Here is a 21,326-nt window from a genome sequence, read left to right as displayed (position 1 = left end):
GATACCTTTACCAAATCGTGTTCACCACACCACTCTCATTACCGACATAATCATTTCACTCCAGCCCATCACCCAGATGAACCAGACCTGACACGACTCTAAGCATAGCAGGCATAGCAAGGTAGGAACAACACATACATATGGCTCAATCAACTCCTACACATGCTAGTGGGTTTCATCTAGTTACTGTGGCAATGACAGGTCATGCAGAGGAAATGGGTTCAACTACCGTAGCACACAGCAGTTTGAATCGCGTTGTCTTAATGCAGTAAAAGAGAGCAGGAGCGAGAACATGGGATTGTATCGATATGATCAAATGGTTGGTTGCTTGCCTGATGGTTCGTTGCACGGATACGGTTCTTCGTTAGGGTAATCACGGTACTCCTCGGGGACAGATCCTGTCGCAAAGGACAACGATACACAGGCATCACCAAACAATGTGCAACAATATGATGCATGCATGAAACATGGCAATATGAATGTGTTGGGCTAATGCAACTAAAACCGGAGGGGTTTGAACAAATTTGAATCATAGATTCAAATTTCAAACTCAAACATGGCCTTTTAAAGTGCTTTTTCTTCTTCTGCTTAAAACATCAATTTAACTTGTTTGATCATGCATGAAAATAGTACAGATGGATAGATTGGATTTTTCTGATCATTTTTCATATATAATTTGTCCAATTTGGAGTTACAGAATAAAAGTTATGAATTTTTGAAGTTTAATTAATATTCTGGAATTTCCTGATTTAATTTAAATCCAGAAATTCAATTACTGCGTCAGCCTGACGTCACAGTGACGTCAGCAGGTCAACAGGGCTGGCTCGGGTCAAACCTGACGTGTGGGGTCCACACGTCAGTGACACAGGGGCTAATCCCGCGTTGACCCGGGCTGGTTAGCTTTGACTAAGCCCTGGGGCCCACTTGTCAGCGTCAGTAGGTGGGGGGGTTAGTGACTAATTAACTAAGCCACGTCAGCCCGCCGGAGTTCTGGCCGGCGGCGACCATTAGCGCGGCGGCGAGAGTGGTTTTGGTCGTTTCGGCCACCAAATGGACCGCGGAGGCCACCGGAGTGGAGCTGAGGACAACCCGCAGCTCTTGGCGGAGCCCGTTGGGGTCGGGGTGGCCGGAGTCGACGGCGGTGAGCTCGGCTGCGGCGGCCGGAGTTCGGGTGCGGTCGGGATCAGTGTTGCAGGGGGTTTGGGGAGGTGTTGGTGCGTGCTACGTGCTCCTGGTGAGGTGTGGAGCACGATGGTGAGCTCGGTTGGGCGCTACGGCGATCGTGGCCACGACGGCGACATCGTCGGCGGCGTGGAGCTCTCGGCCGAGGTGGGGCTAGGGCCTAGGGGTCGGGAGAGAGCAGGGGAGAAGGGGAAACGACTCGGGGGCTCACCGCGGTTGCAGTGGGCGTCGCAGCGGGCTCGGGGACGCGTCGGAGACGACGAATTTGACGGTGACGATGATCGGAGCCCGAAGAGGGGAACGGCGACGAGGCGGCGATGCAGGGCTTCCGGGTACCCGTGGAGCGGTGGGGAGGAAGAGGGAGTCGAGGCGGAGCTTCTGAGCTAATCGGGGAAGCGAGGGGTGGTCGGAGACGGCTGCTGTGGCGAACGGCGGCGACGGTGGTGTTCGGCCGTGAGAGGGAGAGAGCGAGGGAGAGGAAGGAAAGAGCCGGGGAGAGTGAGAGAGAGCAGGGGGGATCGGGACGGGCTGCGGGAGTCGTCCACGCGGCCAGGAGGTCGTCGGCAAGCAGGAGGTGGCCGCGCGGCCGTGCGCGCGCGAGCACGCAGCAGCTTCGGGGCGAGGGGAGGAAGACGACGGAGAGCTACAATGCTGGGCTGGGTCGGTTGCTAGCTGGGCCGGCCAGCTGGCTGGGCCGCACAGGTAAGTTTTTCCCTCTCTTTTCTGTTTCTGTTTTTTATTTAATATATCTGCAACTTGTTGAATTAAATAAAATACTTAGGCAACTTCAAAAATCACCAAACTATTCCTGGCCCATAGTTGGATTATTTCCAACATGAAACATTTTAGTTTGGAGATATTTGAGCATTTAAATATTTTATATTATTTTAAATGCCCAAATTCAAATATCTATGATTTAATTCAAAAACCCTAGGATGGCCTAGAAAAATGTGCACCACTTTTGGCAGAGGTTCTGAACCAAGGCAAAAATGATGGGCATTTTAGAAGGGCATTTCAGGTTCATTGAAAAATTATTTTAGTAACCCTAGTTGGTTTCAGAGGGGACTGGGGGTTCTGTCATCCCCATTTCAAGTTTCTGATGAAAGAGTAAACATGATGCAACACTCTAATGCATAACTAGCTAGGGTGTGACAGTGGCCAGGCTTGTGTGGTGCTGAAGTGTTTGGTTCATGCCTGGGCCAGGCAAAGCATCAACGTCCCATCAATCAATCCATGTAGCAATTATTTAATGCAAATATCCATCTAGGCTACTATTAGCCTCGTGGCCGCATGGCCAGGCACGGCCAGGCGTTTGAATTCGGTCGCCTGGGCCAGGCTAATTGCAGTGCCTGGAGTTCAGCCAGGATAATTACGGTACAAAGGAATTCAGGCCAAGCGGGCTTTCTTTTTCACAGGGTAGCAACCAAACAAGCGTGCATGAAATCCAGGCACAACTCCAGGCCAGGCAAAAGATGCTCAGGACGCAAAGCAAACTGGCATTTAGTGCCTTTTCTGCCTAAAAAGTGAACGGCCATAACTTTGCAACGGTAACTCCGTTTGAGGTGATTCCAACGCTCACGTTCTCTGTTCGTCGAGCTCTTTTTAATGGGACCATTTTCTTTATGTTTGCACATTCTGAAAGTGCCCAGTTTGCCCTTGCTCTAATTCAGCCCCTTTGAGAGAGAACTGTTCTCCAGCAAATTTTTCTGCGAGTGGATCGCACTCATCCCTAGAGTATTCCTCGACCCCAAGGCAAGCCAACCTCTTATCATGACACCCGAAGTTGCATGTTGATTTTGCTTGCACCTCGCATGTGTGTTTAGCTACAGTGGTTTCTTGCCTGTTCCGTCTGCTGTTATTACAGTCGTGCTATATGTTTTTGTTATGTGCCATGCATGCTTGTGCTCTCATGTATTATGTGACATGCTAGCTAGATGTTATTGCTGATAATATCATGCTTCTGTCTAGTTTAGTTCCATGTTAGTAGTATCGTTGTTATGATGATTCTGTTACACCGATGAGAATGCTAGTACTTGATATTGCCATGTTTCATATGCTATCACCGTTCACTTGAGAAGCTTGATGTTTTGTTACTGCATATGTATGTTGCATGCTAGTTGTTGCATTCATGTTAAAAATGCTCGCATGATGATTGATGATGGAGAAGTTTATAATATGACTTAATAACAAACCTCCTCCGTCATCACTGGGATGTCATAGTGCCACCAAATCGAGGTTTTTCCAGTGCAGCCACATTTTCCTTGGTATGGGAAGGCTCTAACGGGTCTATTGTCATGCCTCTCGTTGGTGCCTCCAAATGAGGGAAGGTTATGGGAGCGCGCTACCCTGATCAGGTAGGCAGACATGAACCTTCTGAGCCTGAGTTATTTTGTGTGCTTTGTCCCCGTTTGGGACCGTTTTTGTTAGCCACGACGGTGGCCGTTTGCCTTTGGTAGGCTGGGCCACCCAGGACTGAACCCAAAAAGGGGTGTTGGTCGGAGTTGCCGGGAGAGTGTCATGGCAGTAGATCGGTTTTGTCGGAACGCCGTTGGTCCACCCGAATGGGAGTGTGAGGCCATGGGTTCCGTGGTGTGGGTAAAGTGCGCTACCTTTGCAGAGTGTGTGTGTGTGTTAAATCTATCGATAGCCGCGTCCTCGGTCATGGGCACAAGTTCATAGTAGGTCACACTATCAGGTCTTGGTCGAAATGGAGGATAAACCTGAAATAACTAAGTTGATGAATAATGTGTAGTAAAAGAATGAGATAACTTGGACTATGAGATAGTCGTGAGTAATCACGGTGATGTGTTGATATGATCACAAGACGAGGTCTCGGTGAGTGTTGAACCAAGTGTGGTTCCGCTTGTGATCCGTAAATGACATCACTTGGTTGTGAGGCAAACCATTGGTAAGAGAGTCCGAGGGATTCAGTGCACAAGTTTGGTTACATTGCATGAGTAGTATGTTGTTATTTGCATTTAAAGAACCATGTTAGAACAAGAGATGGTTACATGAAGTTAACATGTTATGTCTGCATTGGATATGACTGGTAGTTTATTTTCAGCATAGTTTCATGATGCCATGCCATGTTTTGACTGAACTTATGCCATGTTTAGATTACGTCATGTTATGATTGAAATGCTATGCTATGTTATGTTTTGCTGTTGCCATGTAGAAGTAACTTTGATATGCCATGTTATTGCCATGCTAGTAGATGCCATGATGTTGTTCATGTTTATTTTGATCCATGTCTCCAGTTAATATCATTCCATGCTTAGTTTCTGCTATGAGATAGATTGTTGCGGACGCTTGGTTCTTGCTTTGTCATCTGTTTGTTTGGATGCTATATATTTGGTTGTCTTGCAAGTACATTCAATGTACTAGCCTGGCGTGTCATGCCAATTTTGTAGGTCATGCCCAGATTATTCGCTTGTTCCGTTGTGCTAGGCCGTAATCTTGCCAGTCCTTTGAGTTGTGGAGCCCAGCCAGAGTTGTTATGCTACCAAACCAAGACCTCCACCTCTATTTAAATAGACTTCCGCCACCATTTAAATAGCCTTAGAGCTATGCCAGATAATTGTATTCATCAATGATGTAATCATATACACATGTGTTTGATGAATATTCTTGTACCCAGAATGCTGTATCATGGACCTGTCATGCGTCAGGTGTTATCCTGAGCTGACGTGTGAAGCCTTCCTACTCCATGCGGATCGGGGTGCCACAAAGATGGAGGAGAATAGCTCAGCCAGTGAGCATGTGCTCAGAATATCTGGGTACTACACTCGCTTCAATCAAGAGGGAGTTAATCTTCCAGATAAGATGTGACTAACAAAGTTCTCCAGTCACTATCACCAAGCTACTAGAGCTTCGTGATGAACTATAATATGCAAGGAATGACTAAAACGATTTTTGAGCTCTTCGCGATACTGAAACCGGTGGAGGTAGAAATCAAGAAAGAGCATCAAGTGTTTATGGTTAATAAGACCACTAGTTTCAAGAAAAAGGGCAAGGGAAAGAAAGGGAACTTCAAGAAGAATGGCAAGAAGGTTGCCACTCTTGTGAAGAAGCCGAAAGCTGGACCCAAGCCTGAGACTGAGTGCTTCTACTGCAAAGGAAATGGTCACTGGAAGTGGAACTGCCTCAAATACTTGGCAGATAAGAACGATGGCAAAGTAAACAAAGGTATATTTGATATACATGTTATTGATGTGTACCTTACTGGTGCTGGTAGTAACCCCTGGGTATTTGATACCGGTTCAATTGCTAGGATTAGAATCTCAAAACAGGAGTTTAAACGGAGATTAGTTAAGGGCGAGGTGATGATGTGTTGGAAGTGTTTTCAAGATTGATATGATCACCATAGCACACTCCCTCTACCTTCAGGATTAGTGTTGAGCCTAAATACATGTTATTTGGTGTGTGCGTTGAGCATGAACATGATTAGATCACGTTTATGGCAAGTACCATTATTCATTTATGTCAAAGAATAATTGATGTTCTATTTACATGAATAAAACCTTCTATGGTCATACACCCAATGTAAATAGTTTATTGAATCTCGATCATAGTGATACACATATTGATGCCAAAAGAAGAAAAGTTGATAATGATAGTGCAACATACTTGTGGCACTGTCGTTTAGGTCATATTGGTGTAAAGCCATGAAGAAACTCCATGTAGATGAACTTTTGGAATCACTTGATTACGAATCATTTGATACTTGCGAAACATGCCTCATGGGCAAGATGACTAAAACTTCATTCTTCGGAACAATGGAGCGAGCTAATGACTTATTGGAAATAATACATACCAATGTATGCGGTCCGATGAGTGTTGAGGCACGCGGCGGGTATCATTATTTTCTAACCTTCACAAATGATTTGAGTTGGTATGGGTATATCTACTTAATGAAACACAAGTCTGAAACATTTGAAAAGTTCAAGGAATTTCAGATGAAGTGGAGAATCATCGCAACAAGAAAATAAAGTTTCTACGATATGATCGTGGAGGTGATTATTTGAGTTACGAGTGTGGCCTTCATTTGAAACAATGTGGAATTGTTTCACAACTCACGCCACCTTAAACACCATAGGGTAATGGTGTGTCCGAACATTGTAACCGTACTTTATTAGATATGGTGAGTTGTATGATGTCTCTTACCAATTTGCCTTTATCTTTTTGGGGTTATGCGAGATAGCCGCATTCACGTTAAATAGACCAGCATCTAAATCCATTGAGATGACACCGTATAAACTATGGTTTGCCAAGAAACCTAAGATGTCATTTCTTAAAGTTTGGATGTGACACTTATGTCAAAAGGCTTTAGCCCGATAAGCTCGAACCCAAATTGGAGAAGTGTGTCTTCATAGGATACCCTAAGAAAACTATTGGGTACACCTTCTACCACAAATCCGAAGGCAAGATCTTTGTTGCCAAGGTCCTTTCTAGAGAAGGAGTTTCTCTTGAATAAGTGAGTGGGAGGAAAGTAGAACTTGATGAGGTAATTGTACCTTCTCCCGAATTGGAAAGTAGCACATCAGAGAAAACCGTTCCCGTGATGCCTACACCAACTAGAGAGGAAGCTAATGATGATTCTGAAACTTCGGATCAACTGAACCTCGTAGGTCGATCAGAACATGTTCCGCACCAGAGTGGTATGGTAATCCTGTCCTGGAAGTCATGTTGTTAGACAACGGCGAACCTACAAACTATTAAGAAGCTATGATGAGCCTAGATTCCGATAAATGGCTTGAGGCCATGAAATCTGAGATAGGATCCATGTATGAGAACAAAGTATGGACTTTGGTGGACTTGCCCGATGGTCGGCAAGCCATTGAGAATAAATGGATCTTCAAGAAGAAGACGGACGCTGATGGTAATGTCACTGTCTACAAAGCTTGACTTGTCGCAAAAGGTTTTCAACAAGTTCAAGGAGTTGACTACGATGAGACTTTCTCACCCGTAGCGATGCTTAAGTGTGTCCAAATCATGTTAGCAACTGCCGCATTTTATGATTATGAAATCTGGCAAATGGACGTCAAAACTGCATTCCTTAATGGATTTCTTAAAGAAGAGTTGTATATGATGCAACCAGAAGGTTTTGTCGATCCTAAAGGTGCTAACAAAGTGTGCAAGCTCCAGCAATCCATCTATGGACTGGTGCAAGCATCTCAGAGTTGGAATATATGCTTCGATGAGGTGATCAAAGCATATGGCTTTATACAGACTTACGGTGAAGCCTGTGTTTACAAGAAAGTGAGTGAGAGCACTGTAACATTTCTAATATTATATGTGGATGACATATTGCTGATTGGAAATGACATAGAATTTCTAGATAGCATAAAAGGATATTTGAATAATATTATTTAATGAAAGACCTCGGTGAAGCTACTTACATATTGGGCATCAAGATCTATAGAGATAGATCAAGACACTTGATAAGACTTTCAATGAGTACACTATAACACCCCTTTGTAATGATGCTACAGTAACCCCTGGGATTAAGTTAATCCTTTTTGCTAAACATGGCATGATCATCATGATTCTATCCCTTTTCAAATTCCGCCTGAATTCTAGTTCAAATTTAAGTGAAATTCAAAATTGCTCAAACATGAAAACTAAAATGTTCATCATGTGCCAAATAATCCATAACTAATATTGGTAGTTAACCAACATTTTTGCAAAGTGTTTAAGTGCACTAAACTACTTAAAACAATGGCTAAAACAATAGAATAAATGCCTTTCTAAATTATAAAAGTTGCAAACATTTTCAAGAGACTCACAATCTTTTTGTGGCAGTGACAACTATCGCAATGTAATTATGTGGCCAAGTCCCACATTTTACAGAATCCTTTTTGGCCGCTCAAATATTGCAAAATATTTTCTGTAAAAAGAAAATAGCAGAAGAAAATTAAAAAGGGGAAATGAGAGAGAGGCCTCCTGCCCCCTACTAGGCCTTAACCCACCCGAGCGGCCCAGCAAGGCCAGCTCGTACCCTCGGTCGCCTTCCCTGTTCGTCCGACCGCAAGCGTGGTCGCCGCCCGACCGGCTCGCCGCCCCCACGCCGCGGCTGCAAAGGGATAAGGACAAGCCTCCCGTGCCTCCTCGGTCCTCCCCGGCACCTCACTCTCTCCTCTATCACCCCACTCCCCTCTAGGCTCTCCCCAGATCCCCTTCTCCACCTCGCCTGAACGCCCATCGTCGCCATCCTCCACCTTGCACCGTTGTGGCCACCGGCCACCTCACGCCTCGCCAACATGTCCTAATGCTCCGCCGTCGTTCGCTTCTCCTTCTAGTGCTACTGGGCGGGGTCGGGAGGCTCTGCATTGCCGGGTCCATGCTATCTTCTTCCTCGGGACGCCGGAGCACCACCGCCGATGTTCGTCTACCCCGGGCCTCTCCGGAACCCACTCTGCTCCTCTATAGGCGCCCTGTGAGCACCTCCCTCTCCTCCCCTACTCCCCTGCCGTTTTTCGTGCCCGTAGGCTCGATTTCGCTGGATGACAATCGGCGCCGCCGTCGACCGTCGTTGTTGCCGTCACCTCCGGCTACCCTAAGTTGTGCCACCACCACCAGCGTGCTTGCGCTCCACACGCCCTGCCGCAACCCACGCAGCCCCCGCATGTGCCCTGCTCACTACAAAAAAATACACTCCATGATGATACGTGTTTGTCACAGTAGGTCACGTTTTCTGTCATGCATGTACATCCATGAAGATTTTATGACAGAATCAAGATAATCATACATGTGCTATCATAGAAGTGTTCCATGACATTACCAAAATTATCACCATGGAAGTATCCACTTCCATGACGATAAATTGTGCGTCATAGAATTGCTTTCGTCTAGGGTAACCGACATGTGGCATCCACCGTAACGGGTCGCCGTTAAGCTATCGGGTTCCGGTTTGGATCTGATAACACGTTAACAGCCCGGACCAATGGGGGTTTTCCACGTGTAAAATGCTCAATGGCTAGAGGAACCACGTGTCGGCTCATCGTTGGGACAGATGTCATCCACTCATTGGACCGAAGGCGCCTATGATACATCGACACGTGGCACGGCCCAACAGAGGCTCATTCCTATGAAAAGGTCGGCCCGTTTGACTTGGTCAAAAGGTAGCGGGCCGGCCCACGGAAAGCATGTTAATGGCATGTTCGCATAAAGCCCATTTACAACCCGCTAACTCATGGCCCGTTGTGGGCTATCCGAATTAGGCCTAGTAGCGTCATCTGGGCCGTCCAATATGATTCTAGCCGTTGTGACTTCCGGCCCATGTATGGCCCATGACATCTTTCGGCCCATATGAGGCCCGTTGTAACTCTTGGCCCATTAACGGCCCATGCTGAAACTGGCCCGTAATGAACAGTGTATCGCTTTATAGCCATTAACGACCATTATTCCATTGGGCTGTTTCCCGCCTGTGATATCTTTCGGCCTTCTCAGGGCCCATTTATTCTTGGCCTCATTACCAGCATTCGGTTACTTATGGCCCGTTACTGGCCTTTTTTGCTTGTGGGCCAAATTCAGCCTGTGGTTACAGTCAGCCCGTTTGTGGCCTGTTAATCCGTTGAGCCGTTTTCACAGCGTCATCAAATACGACCAATTAACGACAGCCCGTTATCACTACTAGGGAAAACCCTAGTAGTAGCGCGGGTTTAGTGCCCACTAGTAGCGCGGGTTATCGTGCTACTAATAAGGCGCTACAGCTATTACTTAGCAGTAGTGCGTACGACGTGTGCTACTGCTAAGACTCATAGCCGCAGCGTTTGTTCTATAACACGCTGCTGCTAATCGAGCTAGTAGCAGCGTGTTTCCTGTCCATCACTACTAGTATTCTTTTTTCATTTTTTTCATTTTGAGTGTATTTATACGCCGTTATACAAATTTTGGTACAATACCAATTATGAGATTTATATCATTATGTCCATAACAGTGTGTCAAATAAATGTGGATTAGGTTCAAGTGGAGGCAATATGTGGTGCATGTCAAAAGTATACTACTAATCCAAACATGATCTAGTTTGGACTAGTAGTACTTTCGATGTGCACCACATGTTGCCTCCACTTGAATCTAATCCGCCAGCACAAGCTATGTAATCATCATCATAGTCATTACCACCAACAGTAGTTATTTAATCATCATTGTCATAGTGTAGCACATCATCATCTTCAAACTCATTCTAGCTAGCTAATCACCACCAACACTAGCTGCGGTAGCTATCTAATCACCACCAACACTAGCTAATAATAATCATCATAGTCATTACCACCAACACTAGCTATGTAATCATTATAGTCATAGTGTAGCACATCATCATCTTCAAACTCATTTCTAGCTAGCTAATTAATCACTCCTGCTGCTCTCTCTCAGGTAAAATAACATAAAACATGTGTAGCACTCCTTCTTCATCAAGTTGGAGCATGCAGAACCTGTCTCCTATTCATGGGCTGCGCTTCTGATTGCTGCCCCCTAGTACTTCTCTGCGATCATTCACAATTTTTCTCTAGTCTTTCACTATTAAGCATTCCTCGCTATTAGAAATCATGTATGCACTAAAGTGCATTGTAGGATATCTTGGTCGTAAGCTAACAATTCTCATGCGACCTTTAATCTCCATCCAATGAGGCACAACATTCATCGGGAGTCCCTATTGAAGAACATCGTATAGTAACATACTTAACAATGAAGTTTAGCTTAAAAAATAATGTATGCAAAAGATGCACTGATGACAAATAGTAAAAATCTTACCATCTTTCCTAAATAGATGTGACCGTAGTTAAGTACGAACACTATTGGTCGCACGTTTTGAGTACTAAGATTTTCAAGTCCAAAAAAATAATTTGTCTTGACTGTATGAAGATCCTCAAGCCATGAAACATAATGACTTATCTCCTCGCAGTTTAGTTCAGCCCTGGGACAGTAGTAGGTCCTGTCTACCAAGTGTGGACATTTTTGCTTGATTGGAAATAAGCTGTCAATAGAAATTAGTTGTCAACTATTTTTGAATAAACAATATCAAAGACATAAATATGGTTGAGAAACTCACATAATGGTATAACTGGAGGCGTCTGCACATCGACCCAGATGTCGATATTACCTTCAATATCATCTTTCGGACGAATATCAAAGGCGATAACCATATCAGGCTCAAATGCATAAGTCCTCAATAGTGCTTACCAAGTTTGGCATCCAAAATAGGTGTAGGTGTCTGCGTTGTATAATTTTGTGTGGAAAATACAACCATGCTTGGTCTTCAAGTAAACTCTCTTTACCACCATAGTAGTTTTCATAGGACCGAAACCTGTCTTATCCAAGACAAAAACTCTTGCATGGCAGGGGATACGCTAGTAGAATAGTAAAAAATAAATAAATTATAAGTTGAAGCAGATGTCATGCTTAATTACGAAAAAAGAATTATCATTGTGACTTACTGTATCCACTTCGAAGTTCTCGTCCAGCTTGATGCTGAAGCCCTATCATCATCTAGGAAGATTCTGTCGCACAGGTCGCGCTCGTCTTCGCAGTATTTTCAAATACCGAAAACCTTTTCGTCGTCAGTCATTTCCTATGTTCATAGTTGAAACATTAATTGAAAATCAATCAAAGACAACTACCAGGATACTCAACACACAAATCTGGGGCACTCGATATTTCCTACATATTCTGGCACAAGTCATGCAAAAATTCATGGAAAAATCCGGCATGACCTTTGCTAAAATAGGACATATCGAGCACCTGAAATTTGCCGAAACGGAAAAGAATCTACACTCCGGCAAAACATAGGCCACTCGAAGGTGTAACCTGCAAATATGACCGGCCACTTGGGCAAGCACATATCCTATTTGAGCAACACAAGATATACATTTCAAAATATCTTATAGGACTCATATTGACATGAGCATTCAATAAGAAAAACCAAATCATAAAATAAATATTCAAATTAGCATGCATTCAATAAGCAAAAGTAAATCATCTCTTGCGTCCGTACATCATCGAATATTATCACTAATACATCCTGAATAGTATCATACATATAACATCACTAATACAACTAAAACCCTAGCGAACGACAGGTATCAGCGCGGGCGGTGCACACCCAAAGAGAAGGAACCATCACAGGATCATAGCTCCAATGAGATCCCTGGAGAACCTGCCAGGTATTAGAGAACCTGTCTTCCAACACAAATAAGTAGCGACGGGCGTGCGCGTCCTCCTCACTGACACGGTGACGTACCACCTCCGCGGGGTCCTCAAGCCTCTCGACCGTCACTGGCCCACGCGACCACCACCAAAGAAGGTTCGGGTCAACGACGGGCTGACTCCTCACCAAGATGCGCCCCCCGGTAGGTAGTGCCTTCCAGTACCAGCTCGGCATAGCCCAATCCCGTACATGGCCCATCTGGTCAAGCATGCGTCCTCCACCGAGTCGACGACGAGGATGCGAGATAGGCATCATCGACCTCGATGCGGGAAAAATTGCTTTAACTAAAAAAATAACAACAGATGTGACATCTTCAACTAGTTCTATTAATTCAACTAGTTCTTACTAAAAATAAACTTAATATAAATAAAAATAAACTAGTACCTAATTAGTACCTAGTTCTTACTAACTAATTAGTACCTAGGAACTACTGCCCTAATTACCATCTAATTTGATGAACCTAGGGTGTGGAAAGTGGTAGCGAATATTCCAATTATCCAACTTAAAAGTAAAATAAGTGGTCAAATTTTACTCGTTTTATGATTCATCTTAGAAATTTGATTTGTTTCCACCCTTACATGAACCCTAACTAATTTGAGCCGCATCCTCATCCGATAACATCCGCATTCGATTCGTTTCCACCCTTACATGAACCCTAACTAATTTGATGCAACTAAAATTTGAAGAACCCTAGGCAGAGATAGGGGACAGGGAGGAGTAGGCGTGCTCACCTCGGGTGCCTGCGGCGAGGGAGGGGCAGGCAGCGTCGAGGTTGGGGTCGGGGCTCAGGCGGGCAGTGGAGGGCGGCGTCGAGGCCGGGGTCGGGGGTGGCGTCCGGGGCAGCGTCGAGGTCGGGGGCGGGGGCGGCGTCGAATCCGGGATCGGGGGTGGCGTCGAGGTGTGCGGAGAGCGTGCGGCGGCCGACGGGCGACGGTGGCAGCGAGAGCGGAGGAGTTGGATTTGGGGGAAGTGGCCATGGGGAAGGACGAACCCCGTGGTTAAGTCAGAAGTGGCAATAGCGCGTTCTAGACAGATCGCTACTGATAAGTTATCTACAGCGCGTTCTGAGATACGCGCTACTGCTACTCCTTTCTCTTTTCCCCCTTTTTCATTTATTTTCTTTACAATTTATTTTTTCCTTTCACCTTATTCTATTTCTTTCATTTTCATTTACTTTTCTATTTGCTTTCCATTTAATTTTACATCCTTTAGCAGTAGCGCCTTTCAGCGTAAACGTGCTGCTACAAAGCAAGTAGACGTAGTGCGGTTCTATATAGATCGCTACTACTATGTGTAGCCTATCGGCTAGGCCGTGAGAATTTTAGTAGTAGCGAGTTTAGGATCAGGCGCGCTACTGCTAGGACTTTATCTGTAGCACGGTTTGAGCGAGTGCGCTACTACTACTTAGCACCAGCGTGCGTTTTTGACATGCGCTACTGCTAAAGTTCTGTGTATAAGGTTTTCCCTAGTAGTGTATGGTCGGCCCATGAACGGACAATTCCAGCTCTAGCATGTTTACGACCCATATTGCGGTCCGTTATTGGCCCATGATTGACCAATCGATCATACGGCCCGTAGAAGGCCCATTGATGCTACGCCCCATAGAAGGTCCAATTGTTTCTATGGCCCATAGAAGGCCCACTATTTCTATGGTCCGTAGGAGGCCCATGGTCACTACAGTAAATATGTAGCCCATGGTTATTGTGGCCTAGTTTTAAAAAATAGGTCATTGTGGCGAGAAAATTCCTTATTTGACACTACCTTAAAATGTGGTTCCTTATTTGACTCTGAAGAAACTTTTCTTCCCTATTTGACATGTAGTCTAAATTTCTTGCCTTACATGACATCGCCGTCGGCTTCGTTACACTATTCCGTCAAAAAAATGGATGGACCAAAATACCCCTATGCTAGTCGCTATCCCACATCGAACAAAAGAAAATATCACGATCCCGATCTAGCCGTCCCTCTCGTCTCTGTTGTTTGACATGTTTTTGTGCTTGTCGCTTTGAGAAAGCTAAGTCCAGTTGCATTTTTTCTTAGTGCAAGTTTTTTTTGCGGGTGAAAAAAGAGTAGTGCAAGTTACACGTACATTTAGAGTTATACCTATGTGCATGCGTACACTTGATTGCTCGGTTGCTTCACATACCATGCATGCATGCATGCTCGCACACACGTATACTGGCCGATTACATACGTGCACCAATCTACGCATTTGATCATGTAGCTAGCTCACCTTGCAGATGTAGAGGTCCGCAGTAGTTGACTCGTACATATATCTAAATATCAGCGCGCCGGTTCTGAATACCAGTATACCGGCGCCCTGGCCGGTGTGTGTTATACTTCTCCAAATACCCAAATACTTGACTAATGCATGCATGCACTAGTGTAGTCTAGGCTGGCCGAGGCGTGTTAAATATGGTTGAGTTCTACTATGTACATGCACGTATACAAATACCCACAACGGAGCTCATAGACGGGATTTCATATCTCTTTCCTTCCACGAAGATCAGAACAAACGCTCGCGCTCTGCCTATCTCCCTTCCCTATAAATAATACAGAGGCACAACACAAGGTCATTCGCAGGAGTCACGCACGGCTGGAGATGGGAATCATACATCATTCACAACATCCATCCATTCGCCAACGCCCACACCCATCCATTTGTAACATACCGGTAGATATTGTCATGTACAGATTTTTGGTCACCTTGTGCACCAAGGGTAAAAAGGTCTTTTCACATCTGTCTTTAACACCGTTAGTGAACAAATGCACTAGAGTGTCATATTGGGAAATAAATTTGAAGCAGACGTCAAACAGGGAAGAAAAATTTCTTCAAGGCCAAATAGGGAACCACATTTTAAGGTAGTGTCAAATAAGGAATTCTCTCTATTGCGGCCACTAGCAAACCGTGGAAAAAGAACCGCACTGACTACAAGTAAACAAATAAACAAGACAACAAGGATAAGCAAGCAACTTACGCTAGGCTACGACGGCTATTACACATATTACATCCACTGGGCATCAAAGTTCGCCACCAGTGCAAATATAGGGAACAAAGCAGCATATCACATACACTAGTTGTCTAAGTTGGCGACCAGTGCAAATAAATGCCGCAGCAAAACAAGTCTAGAACTGAAACCGCTTCAAAATAGCTCAAGAAACAATATCCTAGGTACCCATAATGCTGGAAAGATATTTAGCAAGGTTATTAACTTTCTCTTGTTTGGCGCTTAAATCCTACAGCGCTTGCTATTGCACCAAAAGTATGCATCTGAATTATGTAGGGACTTCCTCAATCCTTTGGCTTCTTGCTGCAGCACAGCTAACTGATGCCTTATAGGTTGTAGCTGAGACTGAAGAAGCTGAAGTGATTCAGGTAGCGAGTTCGAAGAGCTTGTGCCAGCGGTAGTGGCCAGTAACTCGAACACTACATCAATGCAGGACTGTGGGGTTGTCTCACTGTCTACAAGATCATTTTAATCACCTTTCTTGGAGATCAACAGGGTTGTCTCACTATCTTGAACCTTATATGAATTACTTTCTCTACCAATGCATAGTGGGGTGCTCTTCTCCAATATTCTGTTCGCATTCTACAAGAGAAACAAGCAGACACATCACAGGTTTAGCATGTAGTATACGAAACTCATTTTGGTAAACCGGTTCAGTAGTAAGGTGGACAAGATAACATCATGAAACAAACATATATCTAATGTACTATGGTCACTGTATTGTCCATATCATTCTAGTTTATGTTACCAAATCGAGATAGAGACACAGTTCAAATCATATATTTTTAAGACACAACAGGATAGACAGAATATAAGTGTGAGAAACTACACAACACTGGCAACACTTGTAATGTGCATCACATGAGAAGATAACTGTTTATACAACTGAAACTGAAATCAACATAGAGCAAGAAGTTAGAACAACAATCCAGTTAAAGAAATAGGTTTAAAACATACCTGTTGCACCATTGGAGTTTCAATTGGATCCTTCAAATTCTATAGTTGGTATGAGTAAATACAGTGATGCAACAACAAAGGAGTATGGAGCATAGCTACGAAATCTGACTTGAGAACAGTCGCTCTTCTGCTTTAAACGTGGAGTTTGGGTTAGGTGTGGTGGTCTTCGTGCTTTGGGCACTGCAGTAACTTTACAAACTGCCCGTGTGGGCGTACTCTGTGGTGGACATGGTGCTTTGTCAACTAGAAGTGGGTTACTATCCACTGGGGTTGTGGTTAGATGGGTTGTAGTTGGTTCTCTGCCCAACGGTGTAAGTGTGCAATCTGGAAGAGTCTCGATTATGTGTGGTGGGGCTAGTTTGTGGGCTAGTACAACCATGGTTCTATTTGCATCGACGGGTATCACTGTCTATTGTGAAGAACTGGTTTTTGCTCCCTTAGATACTGCCATCACCCCCTCCAATTCAAATGGCTAATAAATAAGAAAAGAAATTGAATGTACAGACATTGTATGATAGACAGATGTGGTAATTCACATATATGTTGTCTAACCAAACAGGACGGCATGACACAATTTCACATATATGATGCCTAACTAAACATGATAGCATGACATAGTTTCAGATATATGATGGATAACTTAACAGGATATAATGGCATAATTCAACATATGATGAGTATCTAAACATGATGACATGCCAAAACTATATGATGTCTTTCTAAAATAGGTTGGTATGAAATAATTCACATACATGTTGTCTAAGTATACAGGATGGCATGATATAATTGACATAATTGATTCATATACTAAGCAGCTGGCACTCGCATGTTTGATCTCTAAACTAAGCAGATGGAATTGAATATTGTGCATTCGATGTCTAAACTAAGCAATGAAAGACACCATATGCATGATATGAGAAATATAAACATTGCAAATTAGAGCATACACCTCCGGTGGGATATAGGATTGGTCATCTATCTCTGAATCATCCTCTGAGGAGCTACTTGTAACCATCGAGATATATGCTTCAATAAGTACCATTGCATGCTCTGAAGACCTTGTTTTCACTCCTGATTTTTCCATAACCGGCTCAAATGGCTGATACACATGAAGAGTAGTTAAATATACACAGATTGTGAACAAATGGAATACATAATTAAAAAAAAGGATGGCATGAGATAATTCACAAATATGATGTCTGGCTACATGGCGGTGCATAATTCACATATATGATAACTGGCTAAAAAACATGGCATTGCATAATTCACATATCTGATATAGAAAGCAAACCAGAGGCATTCACACAAAGCATGTGATAGAGGCAAAGGTGTCTCGTCTTTCGATGAGATGATGGATATCGCTTTGGTGGAAGTCGACTTTGACGATCTGACTACGAACGTGCGAGGACGTCGTGCCTTAGCAATCACTAAACCAACTCCGAGAGGTTATTGACCACGCCGGAGCATGATCAACCTGACCACGAGGGTCTGTTTCTGCGAGCAAACAAAGAACAAGCAAGAAACTGAGATTGCAGTCAGGATATTGCGAATATAAGATGAAAGCTTTATTGATCAAGGTGGGGTTCTGTGACGCCTTTGTCTGGTCGTTGAACACAAACGAAGTACGCGAAGTTGCAGCTATGGCGAACTTTAATCTAAACAAAACCCAAAGTCTAAACGACGCCCTAAGGGCTGTATATATGGAGGAAGAGGAGGGAATTTCGTGGCCCTTGGGGAAGGGGTCCGAAACCAACCCTATCTCTTGTTTCCCCACACATACGTACTCTAAAAATAGCCTATACTCAAGTATTTTAAAAATATATGGGCCTGGCCCAATAATAAGGTGACGCAACACCTAGAATAGCCTCTGGACGAAAGTTATGAAGTGGCATCTTGTATATTTCGTCCAAGGCTTCATGCACACATTATGGTGGCTTCAACGTCCTGAAATCATCACTTGTAACTCCGTTCTTGTTCCCCTTGCGCATGCCATCATCTCCATGCTTGTTCTTGCTCCAATGTTCATCCTTCTCCAAGCTAGGCCCTTCATTTGTAAGCAAAACAAATGTATCCAATTTAGGCAGCATCATATTCTCATGAAAATTAGAATCGTTACCAAGAAACGAAAGTACCTGGTAATTTAATTGGCGTGCGCGAGCTCTAGTAATTGGTCCAGTATGTATAGCAGTAGGGGCTGTGGGTGTACCTCATCAGCATGTCTAATCTAAGCAGATGGCATGGCAATGCAAGACACCATATGCATGATATGAGCAATATAACCCTGCCAAGTTAGAGCATGCACCTCGGGGGGGGGGGATATGACTAGTCATCTGTCTCTGAATCCTCCTCTAAAGAGCTATCTGTAACCAGCAAGAAATTTGCATCGACAGGTAGCACTGACTGCTCAGAAGACCTTTTTTCACTCCAGATTTTCCCATGACCGACTCAAATGGCTGATGCACAGGAAGATTAGATGAATGTATAAACATTGTTGACAAATGGAATAAATGATGAAAAAAATATGGCACGTTACAATTCACATATACGATGACTCGCTAAACAGGATGGCATTGCATGATTCACGTATATGATGCCTGGCTAAAGAAGATGGCATTGCATAATTCCCATATACTCCCTCCGTTCCTAAATATTTGTCTTTTTAGAGATTTCAAATGGACTACCACATACAGATATATATGGACATATTTTAGAGTGTAGATTCACTCATTTTGATCCATGTGTAGTCACTTGTTGAAATCTCTAAAAAGACAAATATTTAGGAACAGTGGGAGTATGATATAGAAACCAAGCAGGTGGCATTCACACAAAGCAAATCTAAACTAAGCTGATGACATATAAGATGTATAACGTAAGCAATGCGAGGTCCCATATGCATGATATTACCAACATCAGCATGCTAGGTTAGAGCAAACACCTCAGGGGGTAAATAGGAGGGGTCGGCTCCCTCTGAATCCCCCTTTGAACAGTTATCTTCCTTTGGAATAAAATCTGGAATGGCAGGAGGGGGGCACTTCGCCCACCATGGAGTGGCGTCTGCATGACATTATATTCCCATGCAACGTTCTTCTCTTTTTCTCTACATGTTCAGTACGATTGTGTACAATAACTGACATGCATAATAAAAAACATAGTTAGATTATGTAAGGCCTAAGGGGTGCATGCAGAAATCAAGACTGATGGTAGAAAACAAGTGGATAGATCCAAAACTAATGATAGCAGGTAAATTATAGCTTCAGTTTAAAAAGATAGACGATGGATCATCTACTGTTTGTTGTCCACCCAACATGAACCACATAGAAGACCCCGGATGAACCAGATAGTAGACAGATATTATTCGTTGTTGCCTCGATATGTGCCCCACAGGCATTTTAAAACTCAAGTTTGAACATTATTTTGGACCTGACTCAGAGTCTAAGAGGTGAACAGGATGATAAAGTAGCAGGTAATAATAACTGATGTATAACGTAAGCAGACACGAAAGAGTGTGATCTCTCTTCCAGAACTATGTAGTCCCCAGGTTCATCTTCTCAGTCGATGATGGTAATGCAGTTGGCATGGCTGCCCGCAACGGGGAAGATGACTGAGGCGGCGAAAGAAAGTCTGCAGGGGGAATCTCTGCTGTGGTGAATGCTTCCCTTGATGGTGCACCTCACGTGGGGTGGATGACGGCACGGCAGGAGCAGGACATAACACACAGAGTTTTCTTTGACACCTATATGAAAATGAAGTAAATCTGTAAGGGCTCCCTAGAATTCGAGGATTCTATAAACGCAGGGACAGGAAAAACATAGGAATAGGATAGGAATGCACGTGCAAAACAGAGCATTTGCAAACATAGGATTTCTGTCAACCTGGGTGTTTGGTTCACATGAATTGGAAGAACACCGGAATGGAGAAATATGGTCAAATTAAAGTCAAACCACATGAAAGTGAAAAAAATAAGAATCTTATTATGCCAGTAATGCAATTAGTCCTGTTCTTCATGCATATTAATTTGAAAAGGACATCCAAGTGGATATTAAAATTCCTACGTATTTTCTTTGAAAAAGACACCAAAGGAAAAAAATCCTCCAGTTTTGCTTTGCTCCATTCCTTCTAACCAAATGCACGAATAGTAGTACCATAGTAAAGTTTCCAATTCCTATGTTTTCCTTCACTTTTTCTTTGAACCAGTGGTGATTCTAGTAGGCAGTCTTCAACATGCTGAAGCCTGCCCTCGAAATATTTTGTGAGCTTAGATTTGGTCCACATAGTATCATATAATGGCTATCTTGCTAAACCAATTAAAATTGTGGTTCAAAAGAGCATTTAGTTTTCTCCATGTTAACTTTGTGACCACGATTCATTTATTTCTAGATTTGCAACTGCTTTGAACCAAAGGATCCCTGAGGGATCGACATGAATGCAGAGTAACAAAGTGATGCAACGAGTGTACAACCTCTTTGGCATAGCCTTGTCGACCTCAGCATCACTGGGTTGGACGTGGAGGATGGTGATGTTGGTGTGACTGTCGGAGGCAGGGAAGAAGATCTGAGGCCTCTGGATATGGCGCTGAGGGTATTGCTTCATTGTGATGGACAGTTCTGTCATTGGAGCAGCTCCGGTGAGGTGTATGATGGCGAGGCTGAAGCAGGACAAGACAGAAAACGTTAATATGAAGTGGGACTCTAATATCATCTGCAATAGATGATGTAAAATACATCACAAAAAGGGCTAGATGTAAAATGCATCAGCCGCGCCACGGCCGCTCCGACAGATGCTATAAATACTGTTCACTCTAAACTTAACTAAAGAAACTGAACTTTACAGTCGAAACTAAATTTTACTGTCGAAACTGATTGAACTAGTAGCAGAGCATTGCAATAGAAGTTTAGGGCATTTGAGAACTAGTAGCAGAGAAGCAATGATCTAAATCAGCAGCCACTCGAGCAGGAACGCACTAGCAGAGAGCA

The sequence above is a fragment of the Triticum aestivum genome, chromosome 2B (assembly GCF_018294505.1).
Source record: "Triticum aestivum cultivar Chinese Spring chromosome 2B, IWGSC CS RefSeq v2.1, whole genome shotgun sequence".
Taxonomy (NCBI): domain Eukaryota; kingdom Viridiplantae; phylum Streptophyta; class Magnoliopsida; order Poales; family Poaceae; genus Triticum; species Triticum aestivum.
This window is presented reverse-complemented; position numbering follows the sequence as displayed.